The 10,103-nt window shown below is 42.5% G+C and overlaps 1 long non-coding RNA gene across 1 annotated transcript; it reads left to right on the forward strand.

Moving 5' to 3' along the window:
* Window positions 1-5,347: 5,347 nt before the first annotated feature.
* LOC112267553 lies at window positions 5,348-8,395 on the forward strand. The gene is made up of 3 exons (XR_002956104.2): window positions 5,348-5,629; window positions 7,842-7,910; window positions 8,073-8,395. It is a non-coding gene; the product is annotated as an uncharacterized LOC112267553 (long non-coding RNA).
* Window positions 8,396-10,103: the final 1,708 nt, after the last annotated feature.

The raw sequence follows: 10,103 nt of genomic DNA on the forward strand, positions 1-10,103 counted from the left end.
TTCGCACTTGGATTTGTTTCCCCTTATCACCATTGACTTTGCTGATAGCTAATTTGAGGAAAAATATACTTACTATGACTGTGATATGTGGTTGTCCCATCTGGCTACCTTAAGATGAACTGTAAGTCGTTCTGGATAAGAGAGTCGGTTAAATGATTCAAATGGAAAATGTAATAATGTTGGCATGTGGTGTTTGCTCAATGGACGACACACCTCAATATTCCTTCTAGATGTTTCCCATGCTCCCGTTTTCAACGACGGAGACAAAGACATAAAACCTCACACGCAGATTACATAAAATCACGCTACATTGAAAGTCAAGTAAGGTTTTGATCAAAAGATGAAATGCATTGCTCATCTAATTGAAATAATTACACCTTATGAAGTTGTCACTTAAAAAAAAGAAATTCCTTTGTATGTCAGATGGTACAATGCCGTGTGGTGTGAAGGGCGAGTTGAAAAAGTCTGTGATCCACACATTTCAACCTGGGCATTTTTAAGCTCACTGTTGAAAGATATGACCTATATACCAAGACAAAGAAAGTTTTAGACTTTGTAACAATTCAGAAAAGATGCGTAGGTGGAAGATCATTTACACCACATCAAAGGGCCAAACAGACATTTTCCAGTACCCTATCTGAAAAAGTCAGATGTACCCACATTGAGAAGAACTGATGTGAACAGGTTGTCAGAGCTACTCAATTCTAGTACTGTTGTTTGCCATCCAAAACAACAGAGATTGGCCTGTTCAAACACATGGATTAACTGTGCAGATATCACCCATTAACACAACCGCAGCCTGCGTCACAGCATTACTCCGATGCTCTTTGGCTTCTTGCTTATTACCCTTCCTGACCCTGATAACTCCCCTTTTAAATCCTCACAAACTTTAAGAGCAGCTCAAAACTAAAGCCTCCAGAGCGGTCAGATGCATTTCTTCCATGCGTGCCATGACATTAACTTCTCTGATAACGTAGAACTGACTCAAGTGTAATACAACCTTATCCCAGATAGAGGTGGTTACATATGTCCCTTTTCCGGACCTCTCTATAGCGTTCTACTCGGATGGCTTGGCTTGCCAAGGTTTGGACTCCGGCAGGCCTGGGTTTTGGTTCGGGTTCAGGAGATGTCACTCTCACAGAACTACGTACAACCCAAGCACAGCCAAAACAATCGGGCCGACTTGGGAGGTTTACCTTCTTAAGGAGGATTTCATCAGAAATAATCCCAGGATTTTGGGGCTCTCTCACGTGTCCCGGGACGTTTGATGTGTGGATTATTGCTCAGATTAACCCTCCCCCTTTTAAAAAAAGAGCCATATTCAGTAAGGGGTTTGATGTAGTGCTGAAAACACACCAGTGCCCTGCTTTGATGTAGAAGCCCTTGAATCTGAACTCACACCAGGCCTGACATAAACCCAAGGCTATGACCTTTGAGGGTAGAGTGTATTTTACAGAGCAATATTTGCACTTCACAATCATGGATAAACTGTAGTGTCCACGGGCACCGGGAGTAGAAGTCACTGGTAGATGGATAAGATGAGTGGACTGTAACCAGGTTTCGATGAAGGGAAATGTTTATGCATGGAATCGGATAGGTTTAGATTCTGAATTGATTTGCTGCCCCTGAAAAATAACCTGTTCTTAAATTAGGGAATTGCAAGAGAGGGACAATGTCAGCTGAAAGTAAATGTCTCAGTTATAAAAGTAATTGTGTCAGATTTGAGTTTTTCTATCAGTACATACCAGAGGCGGTCAGTGCCGTTTAAGATGAAGGACAGTATTTTTTAAATGAGCATGGCCTTATTTCTATTACAGCATATTGGATGACTGTCATTCATATTCCATTCACCCAGATCAATGTAACATCAATAGGTTTAGTTTACTACATGACACTCAAATTTCCCTATACCCATCATGAGGTTGCTATACTGGTCGAGAGAAAATGTTATCCAGACAGTAATACATTCAATAACGCCTTGCACACTGTTGCCTGCATCTAGCTGATCTAGGGTGTAATCATTAGTCCAACAGTTGCAAACAAGAGTTTTTATTGGACAAATTCAGCTATGCTTATCCCCATTTAATTCCGTCTTCTTCCGTTTAAGAAAAGTTTTTCAACAGAATTGGCGGAATGAATGTACCCCTGATCACCGCAATCACAGTTCACTTTCATAGCAGCCACATGCAAACAGCATGATCATTTCCCTCATTGTATGATTCCTTCTCGCATCTACACGCTTTCCAGTGGTGGGAAAAGTACTCAATTGTCATACATGAGTAAAAGTAAAGATGGCTTAAGAGAAAGTGAAAGTCACCCAGTAAAATATTACTTGAGTAAACGCCTTAAATGTACTTAAGTATCAAAAGTAAATGTAATTGCTAAAATATTCTTTAGTATCAAAGTATATAAATCCTTTCAAATTCCTTATATTAAGCAAAACGGAAGGCATCCTTTTATATTTTTTATTTGTATTTATGGATAGCCAGGGGCACACTCCACCAGATCTGAGGCAGTGGGGATGACCAGGGATGTTTTATTGATAAGTGAATGAATTGGAGGATTTTACAGTCCTGCTAAACAATCCAAATGTAATGAGTACTTTTGAGTGTCAAGGAAAATGTATAGAGTAAAAGGTTTTAAAAAATCTGTATGAATATAGTGAAGTAAAACTAGTCAAAAATAGAAATAGTAAACTACAGATACCCATAAAAACTAGTTAAGTAGTACTTTAAAGTATGTTTACTTAAGTACTTTACACCACTGCTGCTCTCCTCCTCTCCCCCTTTCCCCTTTGCTTGTGGACTTCAGTGCACAATACAAGCACTGTCTGTGACCAGGTGACAAAACCTTTCCAAGCCAAACCTTCATACCATAACCGTTAACCACTACACACAGCATACCTCAATGTCACCTAACGTCATAGTCAACATAGCTAGCTACTAGAACTAACAAGTTAATAAACCAGCTACAAGCAATGCAGTACAGTGAACAGCATGCAGTTTAGTAGTTACACCAGAGGACCCCAGTGGCTATCAACTAATATATAAAACCAAAAGCTTACTTTGACTTTGAAGAGTTCCAGTGTTGGATAGTCATAGCCAGCCAGCTAGCTAACATAGCATCCTTCTCTGTTTGAGCCAGGTGTTTGAGTAGGCTAAACTAGCTAGCTGCATTCACTAACTAGGTAAAAAAAAAATATATATATATATGTGTATATATATATGTGTATATATATATATATATACGTGTGTATATATATATATATATATATATATAAACACACAGTGCCTTCAGAAAGTACTTAGACCCCTTGACTTTTTCTAAATGTTGTTAGGTTACAGCCTTCTTCTAAAACTGATTAAATAGATTTCTTTCCCTCATCAATCCACACACAATACCCCATAATGACAATTCAGAAACAGGTTTAGGAAATATGACATTCACATAAGTATTCAGACCCTTTACTAAGTACTTTGTTGAAGCACCTATGGAAGCGATTATACCTCTTCTTGGGTATGATTCTACAAGCTTGGCACACCTGTATTTGGGGAGTTTCTCCCATTCTTCTCTGCAGTTCCTCTCAAGCTCTGTCAGGTTGGATGGGGAGCGTCACTGCAGAACTAGTTTCAGGTGTCTCCAGAGATGCTCCATTGGGTTCACGTTCTAGCTCTGGCTGGGCCACTCAAGGACATTCAGAGACTTGTCCTGAAGCCACTCCTGCGTTGTCTTGGCTGTGTGCTTTGGGCCATTATCCTGTTGGAATGTTGAACCTTCGCCCCAGTCTGAGGTCCTGAGCGCTCTGGAACAGGTTTTCATCAAGGATCTCCCTATACTTTGCTCCGGTCATCTTTACCTCAATCCTGACTAGTCTCCAGTTCCCTGCCACTGAAAACATCCCCACAGCATGATGCTGCCTCCACCATGCTTCACTGTAGGGATGGTGCCAGGTTTCCTCCAGACGTGATGTATGGTATTCAGGCCAAAGAGTTCAATCTTGGTTTCATCAGATGAGAGAATCTTGTTTCTCATGGTCTGAGAGTCCATGGGTGCCTTTTCGCAAACTCCAAGTGGGCTGTCATGTGCCTCTTACTGAGGAGTGGCTTCCGTCTGGCCACTCTACCATAAAGGCCTGATTAAAGTAGTGCTTCAGAGATGGTTGTCCTTCTGAAAGATTCTCCCATCTCCACAGAGGAATTCTAGAGCTCTGTTAGAGAGTGACCATCAGGTTCTTGGTCACCTCCCTGACCAAGGCCCTTCTCCCCCGATTTCTCAGTTTGGCCAAGTGGCCAGCTCTAGGAAGAGTCTTGGTGTTTCCAAACTTCTTCCATTTAAGAATGGAGGCCACTGTGTTCTTGGGGACCTTCAATGCTGCAGAAACTTTTGGTACCCTTCCCCTGATCTGTGCCTCGACACAATCCTGTCTCGGAGCTCTACGGACAATTCCTTCGACCTCATGGCTTGTTTTTTGCTCTGGCATGCACTGTCAACTTTGAGACCTTAAATAGACGCGTGTGCCTAGCCAAATTATGTCCAATGGATTTAATTCAAGTTGTAGAAACATCAAGGATGATCAATGGAAACAGGATGCATCTGAGCTCAATTTCGAGTCTCATAGCAAAGGTTTTGATTACTTAATAAGGTATTTCTATTGTTTTAAAAAAAACGCTTTTTCGCTTTGTCATTATGGGGTATTGTGTGTAGATTGCTGAGTCTAAAAAACACTTTCCGAAGGCACTGTATATCTCTCTCTCTCTCTCTCTCACTCTCACTCTCTCTCGGGCTTCTTAATTTTTGAAGAAATACATTTCTTCAGAACTGTTCAACAATTGTCTTTCTCTCACTTTGAGTCAACGACTCGCCACATTTCATGCACCGCAGTACTAGCTATCTGTAGCTTAAGCATTCAGTACTAGATTAATTCTCTGATTCTTTGATTGAGTGGACAACATTTCAGTTCACACTGCAAGAGCTGTGATAGGTTGGAGGATGTCCTCCGGAAGTTGTCATAATTACTGTGTAAGTCTATGGAAGAGGGTGAAAACCAATATACCCAGAGGAGGTCAGAAACTAACTGTCCTCCAGCAACACCATGGTGCTACCCCAGAGATTGCTGTTGAGACTACTGTAGACCAATTTTGCAAAACAGTTTGTTTTAATCCATTATTAGGTGATTTGCGAAGCATGAACATGACCTAAATGTTTTCACCCTCCTCACAAGGTTCCCTTTGAAAGTCTGAGGGACTGTGTGTGTGTGTGTGTGTGTGTGTGTGTGTGTGTGTGTCCATGGGTGCATGTGTGCACGTACATGTGCACTCGTTTGCTGTTATTGCTTAGCCTTGCACTTCTTTCTGCTTTGAGTGTCAATAGTGCCATGGTGGCAAATACAGAGGATACGTGAGAGCACGGCAGAATGGAGAAGCCTCCTTCAGCAGACAGAGGAACTACACAGGCAGGAATAGGGGTAACACACATACGCTCCTAGGAGACATACAAAGCGGAGTGTGAGATATCAGAAAGGTGTTGCACGGTACCTTTGGCCTACTTTTATATGAGAGAACATTCATAGGGAGGTGTCACCAGACACATTGGCTAAAGATCTGATTTGTGAAAGGGATACACCAACAAGGTTTGTGTTTCCCCTGTACTTAAATTTGAAAGTATTATCTAAACTATTTGCGGATTGAAATGTGACTACAGAGAAATTTTCAGCAGACATGACCTTTCAGAAAAGTATGGGGAAGTTACAGTACATTCGGAAAGTATTCAGAACCCTTGACTTTTTCCACATTGTGTTACTTTACAGCCTTATTCTAAAATGGATTAAATAAAAATCAATTGACACACAATACCTCATAATGACACAGTGAAAACAGGTTTTTAGAATATATATAGAAAATGTATAAAACATAAATAAAAATAAGTATTCTGACCATTTTCTATGAGACTCGAAATTCAGCTCTTTGTTTCCATTGATCATCCTTGAGATGTTTCTTCAACTTGATTGGAGTCAACCTGTGGTAGATTCAATTGTTTGGACATGATTTGGAAACGCACACACCTGTCTATTTGACAAGGTCCCTCTCACGACTTCCACCGCAGGTGGCTCCTCGCCCTGTTCGGGCGGCGCTCGGCGGTTGTCGTCGCCGGTCTACTAGCTGCCACCGATCCTTTTTCCTTTTCTTTTCGTTATGTCTGTTTTGTGTTTCACCTGGTTTCCTTTTGGTTAATTAGGGGGGGGTATTTAATTTGACATTTACTTTGGGGTTTTGTGCAGGAATGTTTTCGTTTGAACTGTCAGTGAGTTTGGGTTTCGTTTTTATTAGCTCATGTTTTACAGGTGTTTTTCCCTAGACTGTGTCTGAGTGGGGGTGTTCGTGGCTATTGCTGTAGTCCGGTGTTCCTGTTGTTTTTTTGAGCTAGTTAAATGAAACGCCCTTTTCTTTTGAACTCGTTTCTCCAACGCCTGACTCCACACCCACATCTCCCTGGGGAGATCTGACAGTCCCACAGTTCACAATGCATGTCAGAGCAAAAACCAACCCAGGAGGTTGAAGGAATTGTACGTAGAGTTTTGCAGGATTGTGTGAAGGCACAGATCTGGGGAAGGGTACCAAAACGTTTCTGCAGCATTGAAGGTCCCCAAGAATACAGTGGCCTCCGTCATTCTTAAATGGAAAAAGTTTGGAACCACCAATACTCTTCCTATAGCTGGCCGCCCGGCCAAACTGGTGAATCGGGGGAGAAGGGCCTTGGTCAGAGAGGAGACCAAGATCTTCATGGTCACTCTGACAGAGCTCCAGAGTTCTTCTGTGGAGATGGGAGAACCTTCCAGTTGGACAACCATCTCTGCATCACTCCACCAATTAGACCTTTATGGTAGAGTGGCCAGACAGAAGCCACTCCTCAGTAAAAGGCACATGACAGCCCGCTTGGAGTTTGCCAAAGGGCACCTAAGGGCAATCCCTGGACTGATGAAACCAAGATTGATCACTTTGGCCTGAATGCCAAGCATCACATCTGGAGGAAACCTGGCACCATCCCGATGGTGAAGCATGGTGGTGGCAGCATCATGCTGTGGGGATGTTTTTCAGCGGCAGGGACTGGGAGACTGATCTGGATCGAGGGAAAGATGAACAGAGCAAAGTACAGAGAGACCCTTGATGAAAACCTGCTCCAGAGCGCTCAGGACCTCAGACTGGGAAAAAGGTTCACCTTCCAACAGGATAATGACCCAAAGTACACAGCGAAGACAACGCGGGAGTGGCTTCTGGACAAGTCTCTGAATGTGATTGCGTGGCCCAGCCAGAACCCGAACTTGAACCCAATCGAACATCTCTGTAGAGACCTGAAAATATCTGTGCAGCGACGCGCCCCATCCAACCTGACAGAGCTTCAGAGGATCTGCAGAGAAGAATGGGAGAAACTCTCCAAATACAGGTGTGCCAAGCTGTTAGCGTCAAGAAGATCCGAGGCTGTAATCGCTGCCAAAGGTGCTTCAACAAAGTACTGAGTAAAGGGTCTGAATACATCTGTAAATGTAATTTTTCAGTTTATTATTTATAACACATTTGCAAAAATGTATAAAAACCTGTTTGCTTAGTCATTATGGGATACTGTGTGTAGATTGATGAGGGGGAAAACAATTTAATCAATTTTAGAATAAGGCTGTAACGTAACAAAATGTGGAAAAAGTCAAGGGGTCTGAATACTTTCCAAATGCACCGTATGGTATGGAACGTGTCTACACAACGTGTCCACACGACCATTTTTATGTACTACTGCTGTTGTGATTATTGTTGTTATGATCATTTATTATATTTCCACATTTCTCCATTTAGACATGGCTGACCAAGACCGGATGGAGAACACACATTACACCTGTTTTAAGGTCTCTGCACCGGCTGACTGTGAGTTTTAGAATTCATTTTAAGTTTATGCTATTGGTTCTCAAATCAATCCACAATTGTGAACCCCAACACATGTCAGACATGCTTTGAATTTATGTACCAAGTAGGTCTCTCAGGTCCTCTGGCACTGACCTTTTAACTATCTTTCCCTTTATCCCAAAGCCTTGGACCAAGAGATTATGCCCCCAGCATCTGGAATAGCCTGCCAAAGAACCTGAGGGGGGCCGAAACTGTGGCCAAATATTTAAAAAAAGATACTAAAACATATTTTTACTAAAACATACTTTTCTACTAAAAGTATGTAAAACATACTTTTCCTTTGGCTGCTGTTTGTCATTCTTTCATTTTTTTATCTTGTGTTTGTTGTGTCGTAAATATTTCAGCTTTTATTTTCCTTGTTTTTTTGTGGTTTTTTCCCCCCCTGTAAAGCACATTGCATTGCATCCCATGTCTTAAATGTGCTGTATAAATCAATCTGGATTTGATTTGATTGGCCCGAGTCAGGCACTAGTGTCAGTTATTATTCAACATGACACCCAGAGGACGGCAGCACAAATCACTGAAACTCTCTCCTCATACGTCAAACTTTACGCTGCGAATTTTGCCTACCCTAGAGGGAAATACTTTTGCCAGTGGTCTAAGGCACTGCGTCTCAGTGCAAGAGGTGTCGCTACAGTCTCTGGTTTGAATCCAGGCCGTATCACATCTGGCCGTGATTGGGAGTCCCACAGGGCGGCGCACAATTGGCCCAGCGTCGTCCAGGCTTGGCCGGGGTAGGCCGTCATTGTAAATAAGAATTTGTTCTTAACTGACTTGCCTTGTTAAATAAATTTTAAAAAATTAAAAAATGAGAGGAGAGAGAGAGAGAGTCTGTTTTCAATGGAGTTGGGACCACGAGAGAGAGAGAGAGAGAGAGACTGTTTTCAATAGAGTTGGGACTGAGAGAGTGAGAGAGAGAGAGAGAGAGAGAGGGGAGAGAGAGAGAAGTAGGGCCTGTTATCAGTGGAGTGGGGAATGTTGATAGGCGGTATGGTGCAGAGATAGCGCCTGCACATCAGCCCTGGCGTGACGCACGGCAGACTCCCACGCCCACTCCCTCCCTCCCTCCATCCCCCTCTCCTTCTAACCATTTCTTGCCCTTTTTAAAAAAACTTTCCTTCCCTTCCAGTCTGACAAAATGTTTCATTACCTCTTCCCTCTTTCATAAAACAATGCTATCCTCCCATAGCAATCAAAGGTTTTGGAACACACTCCATTCCCCTTATTATATTGCCGGTCTCATTTGAGTTCACATGCCTTGTGTTTCCCTCTACAGGATTTACAGGCACTGATGGTGTTATGAAACATTTAGGGGAAGCTGCCTCCCTTGGTTTCCCAATCGCTCTCATGTGCTTTCTTTTATCTCCACTAGACCAGCGAAAGAAAAAAAGTCTGCTGTTGCGGAACCACTGTCAGAGAGCACAGGACGTTTTGTTTCATTTTCCTACTTCTGCTTCCCGTCTCTCCCGCCCCCCAACCTCCTGCTAGGCTACGCTGGCCCCACATCCTTGAGTGGGGGAAGAATGTAGAAATATGATAGGGAGCGAGGGAGAGGCAAATAGGGGGGATGGGGAAGAAGAAAAAAAATGAGAAAGCATATTACAACTTCAGATTCTCATATTACTGAGGAACCAGGGAGAGACTTTCAGAAGGTTTGAAAAGAGAGAGAGAGAGAGAGAGAGAATTAGAAAGAGGGAAAGTAATACAGAGACCTGGAGGGGTGTTGACATGCCGCTAAATTACAGGGGGGCGTTCAAATAAGCACGGCCCCATAGGGATTAGTATCTGCTATACAGTATGTGGTAATCCACAAAGTACTCAGAACTTCAAGCCTGTAAAATATCCACATGAAAACCAATCCAACACTGAAACTCCATTGATATTACTGAAACTGAACAATACTGGTCATGACGTTTGAAACCTCATCTTGAGGAAATGTATTATTTCCACAGGTGTGACCATGGATGACATAGAGGTCTTACTATTGCTATTGTTTGCATTGAGTTTGTTCTTTGCCACTGACAACGCATCAGCTTTACTGCATCCGTATAAAGAAGTCATCAGTAGTCAGACAGAAACAACTGAAGACTCCCTAACCTAATACGCCGTACAGTCCACTACAGTAAAGGACGAGAGGTTGTGTATGACCCCTCA

This window comes from Oncorhynchus tshawytscha, linkage group LG14 (genome assembly GCF_018296145.1).
Source record: "Oncorhynchus tshawytscha isolate Ot180627B linkage group LG14, Otsh_v2.0, whole genome shotgun sequence".
Lineage (NCBI taxonomy): Eukaryota > Metazoa > Chordata > Actinopteri > Salmoniformes > Salmonidae > Oncorhynchus > Oncorhynchus tshawytscha.